This window comes from Gopherus evgoodei, chromosome 5 (genome assembly GCF_007399415.2).
Source record: "Gopherus evgoodei ecotype Sinaloan lineage chromosome 5, rGopEvg1_v1.p, whole genome shotgun sequence".
In the NCBI taxonomy this organism is placed as follows: Eukaryota; Metazoa; Chordata; order Testudines; family Testudinidae; genus Gopherus; species Gopherus evgoodei.
Window position 1 is genome coordinate 27,042,124 of NC_044326.1, and position 9,664 is coordinate 27,051,787.

Here is a 9,664-nt window from a genome sequence, read left to right on the forward strand (position 1 = left end):
CCTTTTAATTTCCATTTAACTAGTCTTTTTTCTGTAGTTCCCCTTTTTGAAGGGGCCCTGGAGGTTTTTCGCCTTCCCCTGCAGCGTGGGGCACGGGTCGCTTGCTGGTGGTTTCTCTGCAGCTTGAGGTCTTCAAACCAGTTTTGAAGATTTCAATAACTCGATCCTGGGATAGGGGTTGTTATAAAACTGGATGGGTGGGGTTCTGTGGCCTGCCTTGTGCAGGAGGTCAGACTAGATGATCAGATTGGTCCCTTCTGACCTATGAGTCTATGAGTCTATGAGTAAGTTAAAACTACTGTGTTGGGTTTCTTTAGTATTTACACACACACATTACATTTAATTACATTTTATGGTCACTATTACTGAACAGTTCAGCTATAATCACCTCTTGGATCAGACCCTGTTCTCCACTTAGAACTATATCAGGAATTACCTCTCCTGTTGTGGGTTCCAGAACTTGCTGCTCCAAGATGCAGTCATTAACGGTGTCTAGAAATTTTATCTCTATCTCATCCAGAGGTGATATGTACCCAGTCAATATGAGGATAGTTGAAATCCCCCATTTTTGTAACCTTTCTAATCTCCCTGAGTGTTTCACCGTCCCCCCTCACCATCTTGGTCATGTGGTCGGTGTATTCCTATTGCTATACTTCTATTATTCAAGCATGGAATTTCTTTCCATAGAAATGTTATGATACTGTGTGATTCATTTAAGATTTCTAATATATTGGACTCCATCCTTTTTTTCACATAGTGCCACTCCCACCGGCATGACTTAATCTCTTTCCTATATATTTGTCACCTGGTATTGTCTCGTTGATTGTCATTGTTCCACCAAGTTTCTGTGATGCCTATTATATCAATATCTTCATTTAATACCAGGCACTCCATTTCCCCCTTTTTTGTATTTAAATTTCTTGCATTTGTATTCAAGCATTTACAGAATTTGGCAATATTTAGTTGTCTGCCTTGTGTGATAGAATGTGGGCAGGAGTGGCGCCAGGGTTTCTGGTGCCCTAGGCAGAATTCAGGGGGCAGCATTTTGTGCACTCTCCATGGGGTGCATGGGAGCTTCCGGTTCCACTCCCATCACGCTGCTGAAGAAGGACCTTCTGCCAAAATGCCGCAGGCGACAGCAGCAGTCACTGAGCTGCTCAATTGCCTGCTGCTGTTTTCCGCGAAACGTCGGCAGAAGGTCCTTCTGCGGCGGTGCAACGGGAGCTGAACCGGAAGCTCCCTCTCGCCCCGTGGGGAGCGCACAAAATGCCGCCCTCCACCCCCACCCCGAATCCTGGCTCCCTAGGCGACTGCCTAGGGTTGCCTAATGGAAGCACTGGCCCTGCACATGGGGGAACTTTTAAAGGTGCAATGGCATTATGCAACCAACTTCTATTGACTTTAAATGGAAGACTGCTAGGTATTAATGAACAATCATTTGTGCATTTGAAACTCTCTGCAATAACACTTGACCTGATGTACCTCCCCTCCCCAGAGAAGGCATAATAGTCTCTGCTTCCTGTGCACTTCCTTCATCTACTAGCATCAGCCCCTCTTTGTCTCAAGCTATATCTATACTAGTCCTTTTGTTAGTAAAACTGTTGTCACTCAGGAGTGTGAAAAAACACACTTCTGACCACAAAAGTGCCACTGTGGCCAGTGCTATCCAGAAATAAGATGGAAAGGTAGGAAAATCAAATGCACGGATTTAAATTTTAGACTTGATTTTATAAATGCTCCCACTGCAAAACTTTCCAGCTAAAGTCTGCAACAATCCTTATTCTGGAACAGATCTGCTCACCTTTGGTAAAATACATTCTTTTATAAAGTCAGTACTTCTGTAAACAGGCCTCCTTGGACTGTCAGAATTTGAACCTGGACCCTCAGCGCTAAAAATGAGTCCTTCAGCTTCAAACACATCAGCCTAAACTCTCTAGCTGGCAGCTATAATAGACTAAGTTCCTATATGGACTGGCCACTAAAGAGCAACAAGATGCAATCTTCTATCTGAAAATTACCCATTCCCACCAAACTCAGGCCACGTCTACACTACAGAATAAAATCGAAATTATTAAAACCGGTTTTATAAAACAGGTTTTATAAAATTGATTTTACGCGTCCACACTAGGGCACATTACTTCGGTGGTGTGCGTCCATGGTCCCAGGCTACCATCGATTTCTGGAGCGGTGCACTCTGGGTAGCTACATTAAAGGAATGAGACCAATAACTTTGATTTCCATCCACACTAACCCTAAATCGATATAGTAATATCGATTTTAGGGTTACTCCTCTCGTTGGGGAGGAGTACAGAAATCGATTTTAAGAGCCCTTAAAATCAATTTAAAGTGCCTTGTAGTGTGGATGAGTACAGAGTTAAATCGATTTAATGCTGTTTAAATCGATTTAACGCTGTAGTGTGGACCAGGCCTCGGTAATAGCCAGCTGGCTCAGTTGTAGGGCTGTAATGTAAGTAACCTTCAGCTAAATCCTTCCTGATCCTTCTAGGTCAGAGTTCTGGAGCTACCTAGGCACTCCAAAACCTGAGAAATATCTACATCGAAACCAGCTCTTGCTCCAAAGGAATTCAGTGACAAAACTATTGACTTCATTGGGAGAAAAATCACACCCTTGATTTTTTTTTTCCAAGTCCCTGCCTTATCTTCAGCCTAACTCCTCACTAAGGTAGCTCCCTTTGTTCTCCTTTCTTTGTCCTAATACAATTGCAAAGGCTATTGGTTTGTGTGATGGAAGGGTCTGAATCTTACAATCATTCATATTTAATGTAAAACAGAGACTGATTAGATGAAATGACCAAGGAAATGCACTGTAAATCCTGACAATTTAAAGACAAACTGAGCTTGACTCAGACTAACACCTCCAGGCAGGAACAACTGACATGGAAACCAGAAGCCAGTCACTTTGTGGAGTGGGCAAGATCAAAAGGGGCATTTTAAATGCCCAGCATTTTAAATGCTAGGCCTTCAGAAAGAAATTGGAAAATGCTTCCAGACCTAGGCTATGTCTACATTAGGGTGACCAGGTATCCTGATTTTATAGGGACAGTCCCAATTTTTGGGTCTTTTTCTTATATAGGCTCCTATTCCTCCCCCATCCCAATTTTTCACACTTGCTGTCTGGTCACCCTAGTCTACACTACGGACCTTAGAGCAGCACAGTTGAGCTGCTGTATTTATGCTACTGTAAGGTCTCCTGTGTAGCCACTCTATGCTGGTGGGAGAGAGCTCTCCTGGCAGCATAATTAAACCTGCTCAGCTTCTAAACCCCTGTGGTCAAACATACTCAGTGTAAACAGGATCTTTGGAAAATCTAGATGCCAAACTTTACCAGTCTCTACTGAGCATGTGCACACTATGATTTTTCAAAAGCTTATAACATGGCCAAATCAGACTGTTTTTTCCACTGGGAAAGCAAAAGGCACATTCCTCACACCAGGGTGACACCTTACTGCCACCCAAATTTCAAGTCCCTGCTACAGAGCATGGAGGTGCTATATCAACTCAACAAAAAGATTGTAAAGTATTTTTTAACATGAGCAAAACACTTCCCTCAATCTCATTCTTGGAAATAGTTAACCATTTTTGCTTAAATTTTTCAAAAATTCAGCCTGCGGCAGGCCCCTGACATGGAGAATTTCAGCCTGGATGGTTACAATTTGGTAAAATTATAAACAAGTTCAAACAGAGTCCTATAATGGCAACCTTACCTGTAGGCGGTGCTGCTAATTCCACCAACATTATTAATTATTATTCTTATTTATTTGTATTGCAGTAGCACCAAGAAATCCAAATCATGGACCAGGACCCATTGTGCTAGGCACCGTACAAACACAGAACAAAAACTAACCCCTGCCTCCAAAGAGCTGTATAATAAAACCTTTTTAAAGAAAACATTCTGAAAATATGGCAGAAATAAAGCACTATTTTAATTTACTAAACATCTGTAATTACAGCCTTGCCTACACTGGGAGTTTCAGCCATTAGGGACTAGCCATCAGTACAGCCATGCTAATCAAACCCTTACGCCTGGTCTACACCTAAAACTTATGTCAACTTAGCTACATCACTCAGGGCTGTGAAAAATGTCATGCCCTGTGTGACAAAGTTAGGTCAACCTAAATTCCACTGTAGACACAGCTAGGCCAACAAAAGAATTCTTCTGTCAACCTAGCTACCACCTCTCAAGGGGGTGGATTGACTACAGTGATGGAAAACCCCCTTCCATCTCTGTAATAAGTATCTACACTAGGCAATATAGCTGTAGTGCCTTGTAACGTAGACACACCGTTAATCTATGTGGGAGCAGCTGTGATTGACATGGCAGGATGCAGGTGTTATTGCAGAGGCCAAAGGTCATCCTCCATTTTCAAAAGTGAGGCATTAGACTGTACGGATCTGCGGTCAAAACCAGCCTCTGCTGGCTGTTTTTGAAGTTACATAAAACACCAAAGTGGAGATAGGCAAAACTGCTATAAACAAGATTTGCATCAATGTAGCTTGTCCCTGCTTGAAACTGTTCCCTGGTACAAATTGTGATTTATACAGCTTTGCCTGTCTACATTCAGGGTTTGCACTGGTACAGCTATACTGGTGGCCAGCCACCAATGGATGTAACTGGGACAAGTCCCCAGTGCAGACAAACCCCATGTTTCTTTCTTTGCATGTTCTCCTGGTGATGATAATGCTGCTGACAAGACAGTTTGGTAAAAGTTTTGCTGCTCTCTCCCTCAGTACATATAATCTTAAGTCATAATGCAGTTTAAAGGTGAGAAGGAGCAAATGTTAATGTCATTTCTCATCTGAATCTCGCCGGCCCGATTGTTTCATTTCATCATTGACACTGACTAGAAATGTTGTCCATTCTGCCCAGCAATTACAATGTTAACAAACTCTGAATTAGCCAGCAATTGTGTTCTATGAGACTTGAGTTTTTCTGAATAACAACACGCACACACACACACTACAGTTGCTGTTGAAATGTTTCATATTTAGTGTAACACATTATGCAAAGAACACAAAAGAAGAACCATTTAAAATTCCAGTGGGCCTTTCTGGAGAAATGTTTGCTTGGCTGTTTCCCTTCTGCTCTCAGTAAAAAGATGATTCAGCAAAAGTTATTGTGTAACAAACCACAAAGACAATCAGTTCAGAAAGTAGCATGAGAGGCCTGTAGAAAACCAAAATGAAAACCTGTTTCTTTTATGCCAGTGAATTTTACTACATCATCTTGAATGGACACTTGGCTTAGACACCACACATGTCTGGTCAACTAGGAAAATTCCAAACATTTCTCACTATCAGATATTTCAAACACTCCTTCTACCAGTCCTTCTGTACAGAAAATGTCCTTTCTTAAATGCAGAATAATACTAAGGTGATGGAATGGCACTGAGGACTGAAAACAAAGAGTTTTAACTCTAGATACTTATATACCAAGATGCTTTAGAAATAGCTAAAGGAGTGAGAGAGGAAGGACAGATAGTTTATATAGATATCCCTTGGTTCAGGTCAGGCCTGGGCAGGTGATTACCAAAAGTTATTGCCATTAAATGGCTGTTTTTATCCAGCTCTTTGGGGAAATGGGGACATTAAAAAATGGCATTGTGATGGGGTGGATTAGGCCCAAAAGCCCCCTTGCTGGAAGCCTTGGGGTTCTGCCACACCCATCCGAGAAAAGAAGCAATGGAGAGGTCTTCCAAGCAGGCTAGAGTGGTGCAGGGGAAGCAGCCAATCAGGGCCCAGGAGGACCGTATAAAAGGAGCTGTAGAGCACAGCAGTAGTCAGTTGCTGCTTGCAGCAGGAGAAGAAAGGATTGCAGGAGCAGCAGGGTTATGGCTGATGGTTTGCTAGCAGGGACTGAGGGAGCCTTAAGGGAGCTCCTGGCTGGTTGCAGGGACTGAGCCTGGGCAGAGCTGAAGGAAGATAGCTTCTTCAGGGAGGAAGCTAGGGCTGGACTACGACCACTAGAGGAGTACTGAGATAGGCCCTGGTGGACTGTATACCCTGGAAGGGGTTTGTGTTGGTTAACAGGCAGACAGTGTGACTTGGCCAGAGCACTGTGTCACTGACAAACCCACCTGAGAACCACTGAAAGGGGTCACCAGAACTAAAGAACACAACCAGAAGGGGGCACTCATGAGAAGTGGGTGCCAACCCCATTACAGGCACTAATTCAGTATTACCAACCTCAAGTGTTGAAAAAGAAGGCTTCAGAACATTAAAAGCTAGCTGTTCTGCTGTCACAGTACAAGCCCCTGTGAGGTCATTGGCTCAACATCCCTGGCTAACTGTTCCTGCATCCAGGTTCAGGCCTCTGTGACATCACTAGCTCACCACTTCTAACCTGTTGGACTGATGTCATAGCACAGGTCTCTGAGAGCACTTGCTCAACAACTCTAACTGGCTGGACTTACATCAAGGTTTCTGCTCCACTTACTGGTGGGAAAGGCTTGGAGATCAGTAAACTCTTGAATCAGGCAGTTTCTCTTACTGTTCCTGCCTCAGATTCTCCTGCCTGATTTCACCACACTCTCTCCACTTTACCAGGCAATGCAGAAACAGCAAGAGGAGTAGCTCTAGAGGAAATGAACTCCCTCAAGCTAAAGAGAAGGATTCCCTCTCTGACTTCAACCAGAAATCTTCATCTTTAATTTAAACCCCAGTCCTTCATCCTTGCTCTTCTAACAGAGAATGCAGAGGGTGGTAATCTTCAGAAACCCTTCCTTCATTACTGCTACTACACTGGAAACAGGTGAGTATTTTAAATGACTATCTCAGGTTAGCTCTCTGTCTTTTTAAAAAAAAAATAACATTTTTTTGCAGTGAAGACCAAGCCCCTGAGGCTAAGCATTATTTCACCCCTTTAGGATGACCTGAAAGAGATTCCTCAAGGACAGTATGTTGTAGTAAAACAAGATTAAATACTGGGACAGAAACTCAGCTTGAAAGAAAAAGTGCATCTAACACATTTAGTCTTATACTTAGCAAAAACTAGTCTGGGTAACCATTTGGGTTATCCTTGTCTCTCTTCTCTGTTCTTTGCTCAGTTTGTATATCTTTCTGGCAATGTGGTACTGTGAGAAGGTATCCAATATGGTACTGTTAAGGTGGCCAGGTGGGCCAATTAACTTCACAGGCTGCATCTGCAGGAGAAGCTAGGCAGATGAGAATTGACTGGAAGCAGGCTCAACTGGACGGGAACAGGAAGGATATCACATCCCTACTCTTGAATGCATTTGGTTGTATTTGTTACTGAGCAGCTATATGTGTGTGTATGGGATTCAAGAAGAGGGAAGCCAAACTAACAATAATAAATGCCCCCTTTAGGAAGGCCTCCAAGTAGAGCCCTGTTAGCAGAGTTCCTAGTTCCCCTATCATTCTAGGAGGTAAACTGGCTTTCTCCCTTTTCCTTAGCCATCTGGTCAGGGGAGAAGCCATTTAACCCAGTTCATAAGGCCTTTACCTCAAAGCTTTGAATCAGAGCAACCAAACTTATAGACAGCAAAATAAAGCATCTAGTGCTCAGGTCAGGCTAGTGATCTGGGGCCTGTAACAGCCAGCGTTGTTCCTAGCCCCAGCATTGTTCTCTCTTGCTCAGATTCCTTTTCCTGTTCATATAGCCCACCCTCAAGGATGGGGCAAGGTGTTCTTTGATTTTTTTTTTTCTTCCCTCCAGGTTGTCTTGGTTGTAAGCATCAGACTATCCTTTATAGGGGTAGTATGCCCCAACACAGGATATTTAAAAATCCCTTGGGTTTGGTGTCATGTGGCTTAGAGTCCTTTAGCACCCAGGCACAATGGTCACTGGTACACTAGAAATACATCTAGAAAGATTAGCAGCCTGACTTTCAAAAGAGCTGAGCTTCTGCAGCTATTATTGACTTTAATGGAGGGGAGAATATCAGACATTCAGCAGCTCTGAGAATTGGGCTTTAAATGTTAGTCCAGATACTTTTTTTAGCACCACCACCCACTGCACTGTCAAACTGTAGTTGCTAACACTGTAAATACTTTTGACACCAAGTGCACCTCTTAGACTATCAGGGTTGGAAGGGACCTCAGGAGGTCATCTAGTGAACCCCCTGCTCAATGCAGGACTGATCCCCAAATGGCCCCCTCAAGGGTTGAGCTCACAACCCTGGGTTTAGCAGGCCAATGTTCAAACCACTGAGCTATCCCCCCTTGTTGTCCCTTTTGAGCTTTTGCATATAGCAGGGCTGACATTCCAGTTGAGAATTAACCCACCAAGGCTCAGTAATGCTCACTAAGTAAGCCATAATTCCCCTCATCTAATATATCTAGGTCGCCTTAACTTGTTTTGCATGTGTACAGACATGCTAGTGGTTAAACTCACCTACTCTTCTTATTCTCCATCTTTTATTTCAGAACAATCCTATTTTCCACCTTATTTTGTATGTTGCAAGTACTTATGCTATCATTTGAATTAAAGCAACTTTCCCTTCTCTTCTGCTCAGGCTGATTTTAAAGCATAATTAAAGAGGTCTGAAAGGTTTGCACCTAGGAGGTTGATGCTTCTTCTGCTAAAGTGAAGATTATTTAACCCAAATAGGCTCTCATCATGGCAAATCCCAATGGGACATAACCTCCTGGCAGACTGAGCACCAACCACATCAATCTCTAGCTATTCCTTAAAGCTGTCATCACAGAAACCATTCCAATGATCCATGAATCCAAAACTCTCCTCTCTATAATACCCTGCTTAAGATTTCAAATGTGGGGCATTATTCTTCCTTGCAGCCCACATCTGCTCTGCTACCTTCTCCCAACCTCTGTCCATACAATATTCCAAACTTCTTTATGAAGCCAGAAAATTAGACAAAATTATTTTTTCTAAAATGTGTGAGTATGAGTAGAATATCATGGCATTTCTGAGGATCAAAATTTGATGGTAGTTGAACTATACAATTAAAATATGCCAGCTTCATGAAGACTAAGTTGTATTATACAGAAAATTTATTGAAATAAATGAAATGCTTAAATAAAATATGAACAATAAGGCCAAACATGCTAGCTTATCTGCCTTACTTATGAAATGCCCATGAACTTAACTGAAGGTAGGCATATTAGCAACAATGTTGTTCAGGAAAATGGTTTTCAAATAATGGTCCATCTGGTGATTTGATAAAAGTATTTAGTTTCTCAAGGCAATCTGAGTGTATACTCCCTAGGCGCCACCGTTTATAGATTAAATTTGACTTGCATGTGGATTCAGCATTACAAATAAGAAACAGCAGCCGTTGGACATGTACACTAATGTAGTCCTTTCATCACCCAGTTACCCTTAAGCATCTCCTTTCCTATTGTAATTTAGGTTAAATGCAAAGCATTAGTCCCATCAATAAAAACTAATGGTTATATTTAAAAAGAGGCTTATTTAAAATAAAGCAGATATATAGCTTGCTTTTCCCCTCCCAATCTGACTGTCACATTGTATTTGGAAGCCGCAGGAAGTTTGCTGGAGGGTGGATTGCAGTCTTCGACTGCTGAATGCAAGTCTATCAAAACAGTGCCTGTTGGCACTGCTGTTAAGGGTCAGTCTGCATTTCTGGTCTTAATCCTATTTTCTAGGGGAGTTCAACTCACCAGCTAATACACTCTGCTTGATATTAAACTAGGGTGAGCAGAT

The 9,664-nt window shown here is 42.4% G+C and overlaps 1 long non-coding RNA gene across 1 annotated transcript; it reads left to right on the forward strand.

Moving 5' to 3' along the window:
• Nucleotides 1-402: 402 nt before the first annotated feature.
• LOC115652579 lies at nucleotides 403-4,310 on the forward strand. Its single transcript, XR_004000686.1, has 3 exons — nucleotides 403-478; nucleotides 843-847; nucleotides 4,298-4,310. It is a non-coding gene; the product is annotated as an uncharacterized LOC115652579 (long non-coding RNA).
• Nucleotides 4,311-9,664: the final 5,354 nt, after the last annotated feature.